This window comes from Oncorhynchus clarkii, chromosome 12 (genome assembly GCF_045791955.1).
Source record: "Oncorhynchus clarkii lewisi isolate Uvic-CL-2024 chromosome 12, UVic_Ocla_1.0, whole genome shotgun sequence".
Lineage (NCBI taxonomy): Eukaryota > Metazoa > Chordata > Actinopteri > Salmoniformes > Salmonidae > Oncorhynchus > Oncorhynchus clarkii.
Window position 1 is genome coordinate 61,030,062 of NC_092158.1, and position 18,966 is coordinate 61,049,027.

Genomic DNA, 18,966 nt, shown 5'->3' on the forward strand with positions numbered 1-18,966 from the left:
CCTCAATACAACGATCGTGACACACACACACACACACACACACCTGTGCAAGAGAAAGAAAGGGGCTTACAAAGAAGTACGATTACAAAAACATTTTATAATAATAATAATAATACAGTGCCTATTGAATGTCTACACCCCCCTTTGGATTTATTCATATTTTATTGTGTTACAAAGTGGAATCAAAATGAATTGAATTGACATTTTTTGTCAACAATCTACATGAAATTTCAAAGTGGGAAAAAAATTCAGAATTTGTTTTAAAATGAAAAATAAAACACTAATGTGATTTGATTAGATAAGTGTTCACCCCCGAGTAAATACATGTTAGAAACACCTTTGGCAGCGATTACAGCTGTGAGTCCTGGGTAAAACTCATAAGAGCTTGGCACACCTGTATTGTACAATATTTGCCGATTATTCTTTTAAAAATTCCCTCAAGCTCTGTCAAGGTGACAGATTTATCAAGCAGATTTAAGTCAAAACTGTAACGTGGCCACTCAGGAACATTCACTGACTTCTTGATAAGCAACTCCATTATAGATGTGGCTTTGTGTTGTAGGTTATTGTCCTGCTGAAAGGTGAATTCCTCTCCTAGTGTCTGGTATAAAGCAGACTGAAGCATGTTTTCCTCTCGGTTGTTGCCGGTGCTTGGCTCCATCCCATTTTTTCATCCTGAAAAACTCCCCAGTCTTTGCTGATGTCAAGCATACCCATATAGCCACCACCATGCTTGAAATTAAGGAGGCAGTTACTCAGTGTTGTGTAGGACTTTGCATTTAGGCCAAAAAGTGTATTCCTTTGCTGTTTGTTCTTGCAGTATTACTTTAGTGCCTTGTTGCATACTGTACATATGCAAAAAACGGCTTCAGTCTGTATATTTGTATTCAGTTCAGAAGGACTACTGCATCTTTGTGTCTGGGTGATTTACTACATCATCCACAGCATAATTATTAACTTGACCATCCTTTAAGATATATTCAATGTCTGGTTTGTTATTGTTACCCATCTACCAATCACTGCCCTTCTTTCTGAGGCTTTCGAAAAGCTCCCTGGTCTTTGTAGTTGAATCTGTGCTTGAAATGCAATACTTGACCGAGGGACCTTACATATGTTGAACTTATTATGTGATTTGTTAAGCCACATTTTACTCCTGAACTATATTAGGCTTGCCTAAACAAAGGGGGTGAATACTTATGTAACAACTACATTTTAGTTATTTAATTTATATTATTTTGTAAAAATGTGTAGACTTCTTTTCTCTTTGACATTAAGGAGAATTTTGTGTAAATCAATGACAAAAAAATAACAATAAAATCTACAGTATTTCAATCCCACTTTGTAATGCAACCAAATGTGAAAACAGTTCAAGGGGGTGTAGACTTTCTAGGCATTGTACGTATATGCCATTTATTGTATTGTTTTAATTAGGGATCCAAGGCAGCAGCTACTCTTCCGTGGGTCCAAACACATCGGCACTTATATCACACAATAAACAAAAGATAAACACAGTACATCATACAACATTATTACACCACTACATATCCACAACATAAAATGTACAACACCACCATACAACAATATTACAATGTACGTATGTGTAGAGTGTGTGAGTATGCATATCTGTGTGTGTGTGTGTGTGCGCGCGCTCGCGTATATCTTCATGTCACACCCTGATCAGTTTCACCTGTTCTTGTTATTGTCTCCACCCCCTCTAGGTGTCGCTTGTTATCCCTGGTGTATATATCCCTGTGTTTACTGTCTCTCTGTGCCAATTCGTCTTGTACGTTCCAAGTCAACCAGCGTGTTTTTCCCGTGCTCCTGCCTTTTACATTCTCTTTTACTAGTCCTCCCGGTTTTGACCCTTGCCTGTTTTCTGGACTCTGTCCATTCTGCCTGCCCTGACCTCGAGCCTGCCTGCCGCTCTGTACCTCCTGGACTATGAACTGGTTTTGAACTTTTGCCTGTCCACGACCATTTTCTTGCCTACTCCTTTTGGACTAATAAATATCAAATACTCAAACTATCTGCCTCTGGGTCTCGCCTTGTGCCCTTATACAGTCTCCAGGGTTCCATAAGGTGTATTTTTATACGTTTTTTAAATCTGATTCTACTGCTTGCATCAGTTAACTGATGTGGAATAGAGTTCCATGTAGCCATGGGTCTACGAAGTACTGCGCACCTCCCATAGTCTGTTCTGGACTTGGGGATTGTGAAGAGACCTCTGGTGGCGTGTCTTGTGGGTTCATGTCCTAGCTGTAGTAGTTTAGACAGACACCTCAGTGCATTCAACATGTCAACACTTCTTACAAAAACAAATAGTGATGAAGTCAATCTCTCCACTACTATGAGCCATGAGAGATTTACATGCATATTATTAATGTTAGCTCTCCATGTACAGTGGGGAGAACAAGTATTTGAAACACTGCAGATTTTTCTGGTTTTCTTACTTACAAAGCATGTAGAGGTCTGTAATTTGTATCATAGGTACACATCAACTGTGAGAGACATAATCTAAAACAAAAATCCAGAAAATCCCATTGTATGATTTTTAAGTAATTCATTTGCATTGTACTGCATGACATAAGTATTTGATCACCTACCAACTAGTAAGAATTCCGGCTCTCACAGATCTGTTAGTTTTTCTTTAAGAAGCCCTCCTTTCTCCACCCATTACCTGTATTAACTGTACCTGTTTGAACTCATTACCTGTATAAAAGACACCTGTCCACACACTCAATCAAACAGACTCCAACCTCTCCACAATGGCCAAGACCAGAGAGCTGTGTAAGGACATCGGGGAAAAAATTGTAGACCTGCACAAGGCTGGGTTGGGCTACAGGACAATAGGCAAGCAGCTTGGTGAGAAGGCAACAACTGTTGGCGCAATTATTAGAAAATGGAAGAAGTTCAAGATGACGGTCAATCACCCTCGTGGGGCATCAAGGATCATGAGGAAGGTGAGGGATCAGCCCAGAACTACACGGCAGGACCTGGTCAATGACCTGAAGAGAGGTGGGACCACAGTCTCAAAGAAAACCATTAGTAACACACTACGCGGTCATGGATTAAAATCCTGCAGCGCACACAAGGTCCCCCTGCTCAAGCCAACGCATGCCCAGGCCCGTCTGAAGTTTGCCAATGACCATCTGGATGATCCAGAGGAGGAATGGGAGAAGGTCATGTGGTCTGATGAGACAAAAATAGAGCTTTTTGGTCTAAACTCCACTCGCCGTGTTTGGAGGAAGAAGAAGGATGAGTACAACCCCAAGAACACCATCCCAACCGTGAAGCATGGAGGTGGAAACATCATTCTTTGGGGATGCTTTTCTGCAAAGGGGACAGGACGACTACACCATATTGAGGGAAGGATGGATGGGGCCATGTATCACGAGATCTTGGCCAACAACCTCCTTCCCTCAGTAAGAGCATTGAAGATGGGTCGTGGCTGGGTCTTCCAGCATGACAACGACCCGAAACACACAGCCAGGGCAACTAAGGAGTGGCTCCGCAAGAAGCATCTCAAGGTCCTGGAGTGGCCTAGCCAGTCTCCAGACCTGAACCCAATAGAAAATCTTTGGAGGGAGCTGAAAGTCCGTATTGTCCAGCGACAGCCTCGAAACCTGAAGGATCTGGCGAAGGTCTGTATGGAGGAGTGGGCCAAAATCCCTGCTGCAGTGTGTGCAAGAACTACAGGAAATGTATGATCTCTGTAATTGCAAACAAAGGTTTCTGTACCAAATATTAAGTTCTGCTTTTCTGATGTATCAAATACTTATGTCATGCAATAAAATGCAAATGAATTACTTAAAAATCATATCATGTGATTTTCTGGATTTTTGTCTCTCACAGTTGAAGTGTACCTATGATAAGAATTACAGACCTCTACATGCTTTGTAAGTAGGAAAACCTGCAAAATCGGCAGTGTATCAAATACTTGTTCTCCCCACTGTACATTTAAGGGCCAGCCGTGCTGCCCTGTTCTGAGCCAATTATAATTTTCTGAGGTCCCTCTTTGTTGCACCTGACCACACCACTGACTAGGTGTGACAAAACTAGGGCCTGTGGGACCTGCCTTGTTGATAGTGTTGTTAAAAGGCAGAGCAGTGCTGTTTTATGGACAGATTTCTCCCCAGCTCAGCTACTCTTGCATCAACATATTTTGACCATGACAGTTTACAATCCAGGGTTACTCCAAACAGTTTAGTCACCTCAACTTGCTCAATTTCCTCATTATTTATAACAATATTTAGTTTAAGTTTCTGGTTTAGTGAACGATTTGTCCCAACCACAATGCTTTTAGTTTTTGAAATATTGAACTTATTACTTGCCACCCATTCTGAAACTAACTGCAGCTCTTTGTTAAGTGTTGCAGTGATTTCATTTGCTGTAATAGCTGACGTGTACAGTGTTGAGTCATCCACATACATAGACACACTGGCTTTACTCAAAAACATTGGCAATTCATTAGTAAAGATTGAAAAAAGTAATGGGCCTAGACAGCTGCCTTGGGGAATTCCTGGATTATGTTGGAGAGGCTTCAATTGAAGAACACACTCTGTGTTCTGTTATACTCTTTATCCACAATATAGCAGGGGATGTAAAGCCATAACACATTAGCTTTTCCAGCAATATACTATGATCGATAATGTCAAAAGCTGCGCTGAAGTCTAACAAAACAGCTCCCACAATTTTTGATGATACATTTCTCTCAGCCATTCATTTGTGTAAGTGCCATTGAATGTCCTTCCCTATAAGCGTGCTGAAAGTCTGTTGTCAATTTGTTTACAAAAAAATAAGATTGTATCTGGTCAAACAATGTTTTCCAAAAGTTTGCTTTGGGTTGGTAACAGGCTGATTGGTCAGCTATTTAAGGCAGTAAAGGGGCTTTACTATCCTTGGGTTACATAAATACTTTTGCTTCCCTCCAGGCTGAGGGCACACTTTTTAGTAGGCTTAGATCGAAGATATGGCCAAAAGGAGTGGCAATATCGTCCCCTATTATCTTAACTAATTTTCCATCCAAGTTGTCAGACCCCGGTGGCTTGTCATTATCAACATACAACAATCATTTTCCCCCTCTTCCACACTCACTTTACGGAATTTAAAATTGCAATGCTTGGTTGGTCTTGTTGGCAGCGCTGGGCCCTGGTCAAAAGTAGTACATTATATAGGGTGCCATACACCTATGGGGACAAACACCTACAGTACTGTAAGTCCAGACAGTATGCTTCAGAAGCAACCTGTTCCATAACTCCCTTGTGCTCCCTTGTGCTTTTGGTGTGTGAGTCATGAGTCATATGTATTCAAGTTATGCCTCTTAGTAATACTGAAATTATAATTAGTAGCATTTAACTTGAGCTGATTCCTGGGTGTCCTATGAGTGTGAGAAATTGCTGTGTTTCAAATTGTCATGGTGGGTTTACTTGGGGCTTAAAGATTTTCATGGTTGAATGATACCTTAGTGAAGCATTGGGTCAGTCAGGACAATGCGAATAAACCTGGTCCCAAGTGTTGAGAATGTGCTCATTCCGTGTCTGTTTAGTTGTGTGACGTCTTTTGGATACAGGAAGGACTGTGCAGTTGCGTCCCCTGGGACTTCTGTAGGAGACCCCTAGGGAACCTTGCTTGTCCCTTTCTCCTCTCCCCCTTCTTCTCACAGCACACACAGCCCATGGCCTAAATATCCACCTCTGCCTTCAAGCCTCACTTCCCTCTCTCCTCCCTGCACCACAGAATGCTCTGGATCTGGAATCCAGCTGCAGTGGAGGTGTTTTGACAATAGGGAGAAAGACTACACGGAGGGAATAGAAATATAATTACTAGAATGTAGTGCTGAGCGATTAACAGAAATGTTGGTTAGGCAGACCTCTATAGAGATGAGATGTTGACTTGGAATGAAATAATAGTCATCAAATAAAACAAATGTAATATACACAATAACTGAAATATTTCATTAAAGTAATGTGAATAAATTATGGTTAATAAGCGTGAAGGAGTAATGGGCAGTCACTACCATTATGGGACTTTTATTAATTGTTTTATTCTTTGTTACAGCATTCAACCCACATAATACATGGTGCATTTAATGTTTAAAAAAATTATCCAAACCAAATTATTTTAAAAATATTCGAACCAAAACTGAACCGACCTCATCGCTCAGCACTTTTAAATTGTTACCCGTTTAGACTTTAATGGGGATGTCTGTTCAAGTAATAGGAGCTATAGTTAGGTTTATAGGGCTAGGGTTAAGGTTAGATTTTGAGTTTAGAGTTATGGTATGGGTAAGGTAATGGTGAGGATTAGACGTTAGGGAAAAAAGGAGTTTGAATGGGACTGAATTGTGTGTCCCCACAAGGTTAGTTATATAAGACTGTGTGCGTGCGCATGTGTATTTGTGCACATGTGTACGTGTGTGTTTGAGCTGGGTGGATTGAGTCCGGATTAGGTTATTCCAGACTTCAGTGATGTACTGTAGATAATCATCTGACTAGAGGAGCTTTAGTGTGCTATTGTCATATTGCGGGGCTGTTTCTGGCTGGTCAGGACTTCACTCCTGTCTCAGTCCTTTGCGTCCTCTGCGCTTCCTGAATCAAACTACGAAGGTTGAATCTCAGTCTTTCCTCTGTCCTATCCTCAAATCCTCTCTTCCCTTCCTCTCTAGCCATTTAACTACTACTAGTTTCAGCCATTATATTAGTCAATCGAGATCTCCTCTTCCGTCCACAATAACATCAACAGCAGGGATGTAGACGTCAAAAAGGTGGGTGAACTCGAGGCAGATAAAACCTTATGACACATTTATATATGCCTAGGGGAGAGACAGACAGGCTGCACAGACCAATGAGACAGAGATTAGATAAAGGCATGAGATCAAGGACAGACTCATACAAATTACAGCCAGAGAACCACAGACTGAACGTGGACATTAGCTCTGTATACATTTCCATCTGTCCCTGTTCAGGTCTCCCTCATAACAGAATTTTAATAATAAACAAATAAATAAATAATTACACGTCTCTCTGTCCCCCTTGGCATCCTTTCATCTCAGGTTTACCTGTGCCCAATCAGATGAGACAGCTGTCATCTTACTGTGCTCATATTCTGAAGCTACATCCCCTATGGAACCCTATTCCCTATATAGTGCATTACTTTCGACTAGGGCCCATTATGCACTTTAGGAAAAAGGGTACCATTTGGGATGCAACCTGAATGTAAAACTCCCGACATACAGTGCCGGAGGAGGATGACATCATGACACGTGCTGATCGGGGAAGGCATCCATATGCAAATGTAATGCTGAAGTAGGTGCAGGTGGTACGTTTAATAAAACAACAAACATGGACCGAGACAACATAGCAGTGGCGTCTTCACATAAACACAAAACAATACTGACTGGTGAAAGAACCTAAGGGAGTGCCAGATATAGCGGAGGTAATAAGTGAGGTAATGGAGGTCAGGTATGCCTCATGATGAAGTTCAGGTGCGCGTAATGATATAGATGCCAGGGCCGGTGGTTAGTATACCGGCGACGTTGAACGCTGGAGGGGAGGAGCGGGAGTAGACGTGACAGCAAAGGACGGCAGGTCCCTGACAGACCAGACTGTCGACATGCCCATCACCAAACCAGCTCCCATGAGACCCAGCGGCACTCTCAAAGAATCACCACGGCAACAGGAGAACAGTCAGGGATGCTTGTTTGCTTGGCTGTTTGTCTGAATGGCAGAATGTTATACACAATATTACACTGCCAATTTAGGACGTTAGGATCTTTTATCTGCTCTGCGAGATGGTCTGGAGAGAAATCTGGTCTAATATAATGCAGAGTTTTTTCACGTTTTATAAGACAGGGTGGAAACAGAGCGGAAGATAAATAAGGAGGAGACACAGCAGGAAGAGTGGACACAGGGATCTAATCCTGGTCTCTGTTAATAAGAGCCAAGTGTGTTGTTAACTACCACTACACCATATGCTTTGTACTATCTGCTGAGTTAAGAAGAGCTGGCCTGGTATTGCTCAGTCTATCTGAGCTCTGTTCAGAGATTGGTCTAGCCAGCAGCAGAACAAGGTCAAAGTGTCCCACCTGGATGGAGACAGCGGAGATGGGGGAATGGATGGGATATGGGGGAGAAGGGGGAAAATGGGGAGGGGAGACAGAAGGGAGGAAGGGGAGACGGAGGGACCGACGTAGACACAGAGGGAGGAGATACAAGGGGAGGAAGAGGAGATAGGAGAGGAGACAGTGGGGAGGGAGAACAGAGGGGGGAGGGGAGTAGCTGGGCAGAAGAAATGTTCTGCCACAGTTTACTAGAAAGGGGTATGTAGGATAGTGGCATCTCAACATCTCATAATGCCTTACATGAATGTTTCATTACACCTTTCCTTCAATGTATTTATTATAATATGCCTGGAGAGAAGAAAATAAAAGCTCCCCTTTCATTGCAGTAAAATAAAGATAGAATAAATGCATGTCCAAAAAGTACGGAGACACTTTTATGTTGACTAATGCTGCCAAGCTGTAATGTTAGAAATGACAATGATGTTGAATGAATGCGTGGTCAACAAAGATGTGGCAACACTCACAGGTGCAATGAAAGGTGTTATCAATACCATCCTTTAAGTAATTAGTGTTAACTGAACATTACTCCTATGCACCCCTGCCTCCCATCCTACCCTAAGCCTTTGACAAACAGAGTTCTGATTTATATATCTACAGAGCCAACACTCTTATAATAAAGGGTTTCAAATGATTTATTCAGCTGTCCCTATAGTAGAACCCTTTTTGGTTCCAGGTAGAACTATTTTGGGTTCAATGTAGAACCCTGTATGGGGTTCAAAGGGTTCTCCTATGGAGACAGCTGAAGAACCCATTTAGGTTCTAGATAGCACTTATTTTTCTAAGAGTGTATACAAAGTCTAACACCCCTGTCTCCCATTGTCTGTTGTAAAGCAGACTGAGCCAGGTTTTCCTCTCGGATTTTGCCTGTCCTTAGCTCTATTGCATTTATTTTTATCTTTGAAAACTCCCTAGTCCTTGCTTGGCACACCTATATTTGAGAAGTTTCTCCCATTATTCTCTGCAGATCCTCTCAAGCTCTGTCAGGTTGGATGGGGAGAGTTGCTGCACAGCTATTTTCAGGTCTCTCCAGAGATGTCAGATTGGGTTCAAGTCCGGGCTCTGGCTGAGCCACTCAAGGACATTCAGAGACTTGTTCCGAAGCCACTCCTGCATTGTCTTGGCTGTGTGCTTAGGGTCATTGTCTTGTTGGAAGGTGAACCTTCGCCCCCAGTGTGAGGTCCTGAGCACTCTGGAGCAGGTTTTCATCAAGGATCTCTCTGTACTTCGCTCCGTTCATCGTTCCCTCGACCCTGACTAGTCTCCCAGTCTCTGCCGCTTAAAAACATCCCCACAGCATGATGCTGCCACCACCATGCTTCAACGTAGATACAGTGCCAGGTTTCCTCCAGATGTGATGCTTGGCATTCAGGCCAAAGAGTTCAGTCTTGGTTTTATCAGACCAGAGAATCTTGTTTCTCATGGTCTGAGAGTCCTTTAGGTGCTTTTTGGCAAACTCCAAGCGGGCTGTCATGTGCCTATTACTGAGGAGTGGCTTTCGTCTGGCTACTCTCCCATAAAGGCCTGATTGATGGAGTGCTGCAGAGATGGTTGTCATGTGCCCTTAGGTGCCTTTTGGCAAACTCCAAGTGGGCTGTCATGTGCCTTTCACTGAGGAGTGGCTTTTGTCTGGCCACTCTAACATAAAGGCCTGATTGGTTGAGTGATGCAGAGATGGTTGTCCTTCTGCAAGGTTCTCCCATCTCCAGAGAGGAACTCTGGAGCTTTGTCAGAGTGACCAACAGCTTCTTGGTCACCTCCCTGACCAAGGCCTTTCTCCCCCGATTGCTGAGTTTGGCCCGGTGGCCAGCTCTAGGCTGTATCACATCCGGCCGTGATTGGGAGTCCAATAGGGCGGTGCACAATTAGCCCAGCTTCGTCGGGTTTGGCCAAGGTAGGCTGTCATTGTAAATAAACAACTGTCTTGCCTAGTTAAAAATAGAAAGATTCTTGGTGGTTCCAAACTTCATCCATTTCAGATTGATGGAGGCCACTTTGTTCTTGGGGACCTTCAATGCTGCAGAAATGTTTTGTTACCTTTCCCCAGATCTGTGCCTCGACACTATCCTGTCTCGGTGCTCTATGGACAATTCCTTCGACCTCATGGCTTGGTTTTTGCTCTTACATGCACTGTCAAATGTGGGACCTTATATAGACAGGTGTGTGCCCTTCCAAATCATGTCCAATCAATTGAATTTACAACAGGTGGACTCCAATCAAGTTGTAGAAGCATCTCAAGGATGATCAATGGAAACAAGATGCTCCTGAGCTAAATTTCGAGTCTAATAGCAAAGTGTCTGAATAATTAGGTAAATAAGGTATTTCAGTTTTTTTATTTTTTATTTTATACATTTGCAAAAACATCTAAAAAAACGTTTTTTTCTTTGTCATTATGGGTTATTGTATGTAGATTGATGAGAAAAAACATACGCTACCGTTCAAAAGTTTGGGGTCACTTATAACTGTCCTTGTTTTTGAAAGAAAAGCACATTTTTTTGTCCATTAATTAAAATAACATCAAATTTATCAGAAATACAGTGTAGACATTGTTAATGTTGTAAATGACTATTGTAGCTAGAAACAGCAGATATTTTTATAGAATATCGACATAGGCGTACAGAAGCCCATTATCAGAAACCATTACTCCTGTGTTCCAATGGCACATTGTGTTAGCTAATCCAAGTTTATAATTTTAAAAGGCTAATTGATCATTCGAAAACCATTTTGCAATTATTTTTAGCACAGCTGAAAACTGTTGTCCTGATTAAAGAAGCAATAAAACCGACCTTCTTTAGACTAGTTGAGTATCTGAAGCATTAGCATTTGTGGGTTCAATTACAGGCTCAAAACAGCCAGAAACAAAGACATTTCTTCTGAAACTTGTCAGTCTATTCTTGTTCTGAGAAAGGAAGGCTATTCCATGCGAGAAATTGCCAAGAAACTGAAGATCCCGTACAATGCTGTGTACTACTCCCTTCACAGAACAGCACAAACTGTCTCTAACCAGAATAGAAAAAGGAGTGGGAGGCAACGGTGCACAACTGAGCAAGAGGACAAGTACATTAAAGTATCTAGTTTGAGAAACAGACGCCTCACAAGCCCTCAACTGGCAGCTTCGTTAAATAGTACCCACAAAACACCAGTCTCAACATCAACAGTGAAGAGGCGACTCCTGGATGCTGGCGTTCTAGGCAGAGTTGCAAAGATAAAGCCATATCTCAGACTGGCCAATAAAAAGAAAAGATTAAGATGGGCAAAATAACAGCTTTTTAAAAAACTTTTTCTTTGCAACTCTGCCTAGAAGGCCAGCATCCCGGAGTCGCCTCTTCACTGTTGACATTGATACTGTTGGTTGAAGTGTAATATTTAATGAAGCTGCCAGTTGAGGGCTTGGTTGGTGTCTTGACGGATTTGTCCAAAATTGTGTGACATAAAATATTAGTTTTCTTTCGCTGCATTTATTGAAGTGTAAGTTGTCATATCATATATTAAGCATTAATTAGTAAAATTAGACATGGAACTTGAACCCTGTAATAATAAATGTGATTGCAAAATTGAATGCTTCTAACCAAAAGAGTCACCTTACCTTGACACTTAAATTCTAAATTGATACCGTCATTACTGTGGTTCTTCAATAATTATGCATAATACTTGTTGGAGTGGCATTTTGTGTACAGCTGATTTGTTATGCCGTGATATTTTCACACATCATCATCTGATCCAGGAAGGAATTTTCAGAATGACAGTTAAGTGATGAACAGCTGTTGTGATAGAGCAATGCAACAACATTCTAAGTGCTGGAAAAAAGGTGTTCATGAGGAATGTCCGGAACATTTTGGTGTCTCATTCCTTACACCTGTGAAGACAGCTGTTCCTGGATACACGTTGGATATAAAATATCCCTAGCGAATTGATGTTGATCGTCGGTTGTTGTCTACTTGATTTCGTTAGATTTCGTTGTCTCGTTAGATTTAACAGAGAAAGTATCAAGGTAATGCTTTTGTGCCTCGGATTGGACACCGAGTCTACTGTGCGCAATTGTTTAGGATATACTATTGCGCAACACCGAACACTATTTCTATTCCTTATTCTGTAGATAATGACACAAAATTAGATGGACTAGTGGGTTTATCCACAATATGATCTGGTAATGAAATAACATGACACGTATATTTTGTTTTGCATCTTGCTTGAATTTGGACCTCCGAAATTCAAATACTGGAATAGGCCTACCCTGAAAATCAGACATTTTGTCAATTTAGTGCTTGAAATGTCCTTGTAATTATTGTAGCCAATTTATAAGTTATCCTGCTCCCTTATAATCATATGTGATTTCAGTTTTTGTGAGAGATGTGGTCACTTTCTTTTGTTTCCTACTGCTTCAGTTGAAGGGTTTTTGCGCTACTCTGTTGTGGTAAAACCACGTGCGGTTATTATGAGGAGGACAACATCTAATGTTGGCTTCAACTTGCCTTTGCATACAAATCCTTCCGTTAAAAAAAAGGAACCTGTTTTTTGGTCACATTCTCATTAAAAACAGCGATGGTGAGATTAATGCTACCGCTATTCATGGCTTTATTATGTGTGTCACATATACTACATGGCCAAAGGTATGTGGGCACACCTTCAAATGAGTTGATTTGGCTGTTTCAGCTACACCCGTTGCTGACAGGTGTATAAAATTGAGCACACCGCCTTGTGATCTCCATAGACAAACAATGGCAGTAGAATAGCCCGTACTGAAGAGCTCAGTGACTTTCAACAAGGCACCGTCATAGGATGCCATCTTTCCAACCACCTGCCCCAATGAATAGTGCTAACTTTAATGTTTGGTGGAGGAGTAATAATGGTCTGGGGCTATTTTTCATGGTTCGGGCTAGGCCCTTTCGTCCAGGGAAGGGAAATCTTAACGCTACAGCATACAATTACATTCTAGACAATTGTGTGCTTCCAACTTTGTGGCAACAGTTTGGGGAAGGCTTTTTCCTGTTTCAGCATGATAATGCCCCTGTGCACAAAGCGAAGTCCATACAGAAATGGTTTGTCAAGATTGGTGTGGAAGAACTTGACTGGCCTGCACAGAGCCCTGACCTAAACCCCATTGAATACCATTGTGATGAATTGGAACGCCAACTGCGAGCCAGGCCTAATCGCCCAACATCAGCGCCTGACCTCACTGAAGCTCTTGTGGCTGAATGGAAGCAAGAATTTGTGTTTGTATTTATTAGGGATCCCCATTAGCTGCTGCCAAGGCAGCTACTCTTCCTAGGGTCCAAACATATGTAAGCACTTACATTACATATAAAACAAAAGATAAAACAGTACATCATATAACGTTATTACACCACTACATATCTACAATACAAAATGTTTAATTCCCCCATACAATAATATCACAATGTATGTGTATGCATGTGTCTGTCTGTATTTTTACCAGTTTTTAAAATCTGATTCTACTGCTTGCGTCAGTTACCTGATGTCGAATAGAGTTCCACATGTAGTCATGGCTCTATGTAGTTCTGGACTTGGGGACTGTGAAGAGACCTCTGGTGGCATGTCTTGTAGGGTATGCATGGGTTTACATTCAGCTTGTCAACACCTCTTACAAAAACAAGTAGTCATGAAGTCAGTCTCTCAAGTCCCCGCAGCAAAGTTCCAACATCTAGTGAAAAGCCTTCCCAGAAGAGTGGAGGCTGTTATAGCAGCAAAGGGGGGACCAACTCCATATTAATGCCCATGATTTTGGAATGAGATGTTCGATGAGCAGTTGTCCACATACTTTTGGTTACAGAAAAATCGGCATGCATGTATCCATCCAATCTATTTAGTCAGGGGGGTTCTATATTAGGCACTATATGTACAATCATATGATATATTAAATTGTATAACATTGAGGAACTTGAAAATTACAATTAAGTGCTTGAAAAAAGTCCCTGAAAGTCCTTGAATTTGACTTGCCAAAGTTATTTCCAAAAGTTTATTAAGGGTTGGTAAACTGACCAATTGCCTTTGCATACAAATCCTTCCGTTAAAAAAGGAACCTGTTTTTTGGTCACATTCTCATTATAAAAACAGCGAAGGTGAGATCAATGATTGGTCGGCTGTTTGAGCCAGGAAAGGGTGCTTTGCTATTCTTGGGTACTGGAATGACTTGCTTCCCTTCAGGCCTGAAAGCACACCCTTTCCTGTAGGCTTAGATTGAAGAAATGGCAAATAGGAGTGGCAATATAGTCATTGTCATTGTAGATAGACAACAATAATTTTTTCACACTTACTTTACAGAATTCAAAATTACAATGCTTGTCTTTCATAATTTGGTCAGTTATGAATGCATATGTAGATTCAGAGTTTGTTGGAATGTTATGCCTAAATTTGCTAATCTTGCCAGTGAAACATTCATTAAAGTAATTGGAAATATCAGTGGTTTTGTGATGAATAAACCCTCTGATTCAATGAAGGATGGAGCTGAGTTCATGTTTTTGTCCACATTTTTGTCCACGCTTTTCACTATGATTCTTTATCTTTGTTTGTTCTTATTTTTGTTTAGTCACATGATTTCTCAATTGACAGTATGTTTGATGATGAGCTGTGCAGCCAGACTTATTTGCCATTCCTTTTCCCTCATCCCACTCAACCATACCATTTTTCAATTCCTCATCTATCCACTGGGACTTAACCGTTTTTACAGTCATTTTCTTAAATGGGTGCATGCTTATTAGTAACTGGAATAACTAATTTAATAAATACATCAAGTGCAGTGTCTGGTTGCTTCTCATTACACACAACAGTGAAGCAAATATTCTTTACAGCTTCAACACAGGAATCACTACAAAACCACTTGTATGATCTCATTTGTCTTAGCAACTTCCCACAAGATTAGACTTTAGGTGAGGCAGGTGAACCTCCTCTCTAAGCCTTACATTTACATCCTTTAGCAGACACTCTTATCCAGAGCGACTTACAATAGTGAGTGCATACATTTTCATACTGGTCCCCCATGGGTATTGAACCCACAACCCTGGCGTTGCAAGTGCCATGCTCTACCAACTGAGCTACACGGGACCACTTTACAGGAATATCACTCTGAATATAAACAGCAACACCACCCCCATTGGCATTCGTGTCTCTTCTCTTCTTCTGCTGTTAACCCTCAATATGAAGTCCGAAGAGCTGTCACTGCCAGTGAAGCAAGGTTGGAAAATCTAAGCAAACCCATCAGCGAGATAGCAAAAACATTAGGTGTGGCCAAATCAACTATTTGGTACATTCTTAAAAAGAAAGAACACACTGGTGAGCTCAGGAACACCAAAAGGCCCAGAAGACCACGGAAAACAACGGTGGTGGATGACAGAATAATTATTTCCCTGGTGGCCAGATCAAGAACACCCTCTAGGAGGTAGGCGTATCTGTGTCAAAGTCAACAATCAAGAGAAGATTAGAGTAAATACAGAGGGTTTACCACAATATGTAAACCATTGGTAAGCCTCAAAAACAACCAGATTAGAGTTTTTGCCCAAAAACATCTAAAAAAGGATGTACAGTTTTGGAACAACATCCTATGGACAGATGAGACAAAGATCAACTTGCACCTTAATAATGGGAAGAGAAGAGTATGGAGAAGGGAAGGAACTGCTCATGATCCGAAGCATACCACCTCATCTGTGAATTATGGTGGAGGTAGTGTTATGGCGTGGGCATGTATGGTTGCCAATGGAACTGGTTCCCTTGTATTTATTGTTGATGTGACTGCTGACAAAAGCAGCAGGGTGAATTATCAAGTGTTTAGGGCTATATTATCTGCTCAGATTCAGCCAAATGCTTCAAAACTCGTTGGACGGCACTTCACAGTGCAGATGGACAATGACCCGGCACATACTGTGAAAGCAACCCAATACTTTTTTAAGGCAAAGAAGTGGAAGGTTCTGCAATGGCCAAGTCATTCCCCTGAGCTGAATCCAATTGAGCATGCATTTCACTTGCTGAAGATAAAACTGAAGCCAAAATGCTCCAAGACAGCTGCAGTAAAGGCCTGGCAGAACACCACCAGGGAACAAACCCAGCATCTGGTGATGTCTGGTGGTTCCAGGTTTCAGACAGTCATTGACAGCAAATGATTTCCTACCAAGTATTAAAACTCACAATTTCATTTATGATTATGTTAGTTTGTCCAATTACTTTTGAGCCCCTAAAATGTAGGGTCTATGTATAAAAAGGGTTGTAATTCCTACACGGTTCATACAATCATTTTGACAAAACCCTTAAATTAAAGATGAAAGTCTACATTTAAATCACATCTTGATTGTTTCCTTTCAAATCCATTGTGGTGGCGTACAGAGCCAAAATGATGGAAATTGTGTCACTGTCCAAATACTTATGGACCTGACTGTATGTTAATGTGGGCACTTTTCTGGGATTCTCAATCGTTTTTATTGCTTTACTATGAGGCTTAGTAGAGGTAGACATGACAGTAATATTTATGTTGGAGCTGATAGTGCAGGGTGAATTGCACACAGTGGGCTCCCTACTAGGGCAAACCGCCTCATTGCTTACAGTATAACTCAGGTTCATAGGCACATGATTACTGCTGACAATAGCCGTTGCATTGACAGGCATTCTGGGGAGTTAGAGGATCATAAATTAGGTTACTTACATTATGACTTCACAACACCCCTGGGACAATGTACACTTGCAGCATACTACGACAACCCAGCGACACAATGGTAGGGATTAAGTGAGCAGGGCTTGAGTCACAGATAAATAATTGTCTCAACTCGGCCTTGAAATACGCGGACAAGGTCCAGGCACCAAGATGACTTGGATGGACTCTTTAAAAGTTATGCTAACAGAGCTACAGTAGTATTTTAGCCAGATGTGTAATGCCAGTAGCCTCCTTAATCTTTCTCAGCCGCGGCCCAGCGATGGTACAGGGCCTGACATAATTGGCCTATTTTTGGAGTCTTTCAAAGCTAGACGTTCTCTAAAATCTAGTTTCATTAGTTCCGATCTAACATTCCTAATGTCATTTGACCACACATGAACTATGACAGCATCAGCCCTCGGCAGCTGTCGTAGAACGGTAAGAAGCAGCCTTGTAATGTAATCATCCTCCAGGAAAGCACAGGGTTTTGGCCCCGGGAACCAAAATATTTTTTCACCATAGAGCTGCCAATGATGACAGCTGGTGAAATGGCAGAGGAGTTCCAGACATTTAATCGCCTCGAATGGTTTAGGAGGCCCCTCGAGTAGCCAGCCGTAGAGTCCATCATGGCTGATAAAGGGGCCGAAGTTCAGACACCCTCACAGTCTGATAAGGGGGGGGGAGCTGGGAAGATCTTAACCCGAGGTAGGATCCCACCTCCAAGGCCACAGGGATCCTTAATGTCTGGATTGGGCTTCGCAAAGCAAAAGAAGCCCCGTTCACCATAGGCTTACAGCAACTGACATGTTTCCATTTGTTTACTTAACTAGGCAAGTCAGTTAAGAACAAATTCTTACTTACAATGACAGCCTAGGAACAGTGGGTTAACATCAAATTTTTCCTTGTCAGCTCAGGGATTCAATCTAGCAACTTTTCAGTTACTGGCCCAACACTCTAACCACTAGGCTACCTGCCGTCCCATTGCTGGAGAATGGGATTGGAGCCTGTGGCATCCGCTAGGTCCTCTAAAAGTGTCAGTCCTGTTCCATTGTCCACAGACAGGGGAGACTTCTCCTGTGAGAGGTCCCTGTGAAGGACTGGCCAGTCAGCCAAAGAGTGGTAAAAGGGCGGTGATACTCTCACCATATCGAAAAAGCCTGAGGTGTAGAGAAGGAGAAGGTAGTCGGCCATGGCTTTCTCTGCAAGTTGTGCAACGCTGAGATTTGCTTGCTTAGGGTAGACAGCTCGGTCCTACAGTCCTCGTTAGTTCTTGCATTAAATATCCGGTCGGTAATGGGGAGGCCTCCATGAGAAGAGGCAGTCCCAAATTGGGAAAATCAAAGCAGCTATCTTCGTTAGTTGATGGCTAGCAGCTTAGCTAGCAGCTTAGGTTAAGCAGGTTAACAGCTGTCAAGCAGGTTTCAAACTGTCTGTTAAGTGGGACTCTGGGACAAGAAATTGCAGTCTTAGCTGTTAAGAGCTTACCACGGAGGCGCAGATTATTTATTTTTTACCCATGCTACAGAAGGCTATATCGGTCTGCTAATACAGGACTGGGAAAGACACAGTGAAGTACTTTTTTGAACAATTACATTTTTTCATGCATATATTTTTTTATTCAGATTTTTCTGGGGGTGGTGCAGCACCCTCAGCACCCCTACTACCCGCGGCTAAGCCAGAGAGGTTTTCCAATGCCTTGCAAAGAACGGCACTGATTGGTAGGTGGATATAGCAAATAAATAAAGCAGACTTTGAGCATGTTGAAGTTATTTCATTAAACTTTGGATGGTGTAACAATACTCCCAGTCACTACAAAAATACAGGTGTCCTTCCTAACTCTCAGGGATATCACCATGAGGCTAATGGTGACTTTAAAACAGTTTCAGAGTTTAATGGCTGTGATTGGAGGCAACTGAGGATGGATCAACAACATGGTAGTTACTCCACAATACTAACCAAAATGACAGAGTGAAAAGAAGGAAGCCTGTAAGGAATAAAAATATTCCAAAACATGCATCCTGTTTGCAATAAGGTACTAAATTAAATCTGTGAAAAATGTGGCAAATAAATTAACTTTATGTCTTTGTCATGTTCTGACCTTTATTTCCTTTGTTTTGTCTTTATTTAGTATGGTCAGGGCGCGAGTTGGGGTGGGCAGTCTGTTTGTTTTTCTATGTTTGGTTTCTGTTTCGGCCTAGTATGGTTCTCAATC

General features: G+C 41.8%; 1 protein-coding gene and 1 non-coding gene across 3 annotated transcripts in view; both read right to left on the reverse strand.

Moving 5' to 3' along the window:
* LOC139420908 (ATP-sensitive inward rectifier potassium channel 12-like) overlaps positions 1–18,966 on the reverse strand; it is a 71,541-nt gene that overhangs the window by 20,542 nt on the left and 32,033 nt on the right. The window lies entirely within an intron of this gene.
* On the reverse strand, positions 15,105–15,180 carry trnaa-ugc (transfer RNA alanine (anticodon UGC)). The gene has a single exon. It is a non-coding gene; the product is annotated as a tRNA-Ala (tRNA).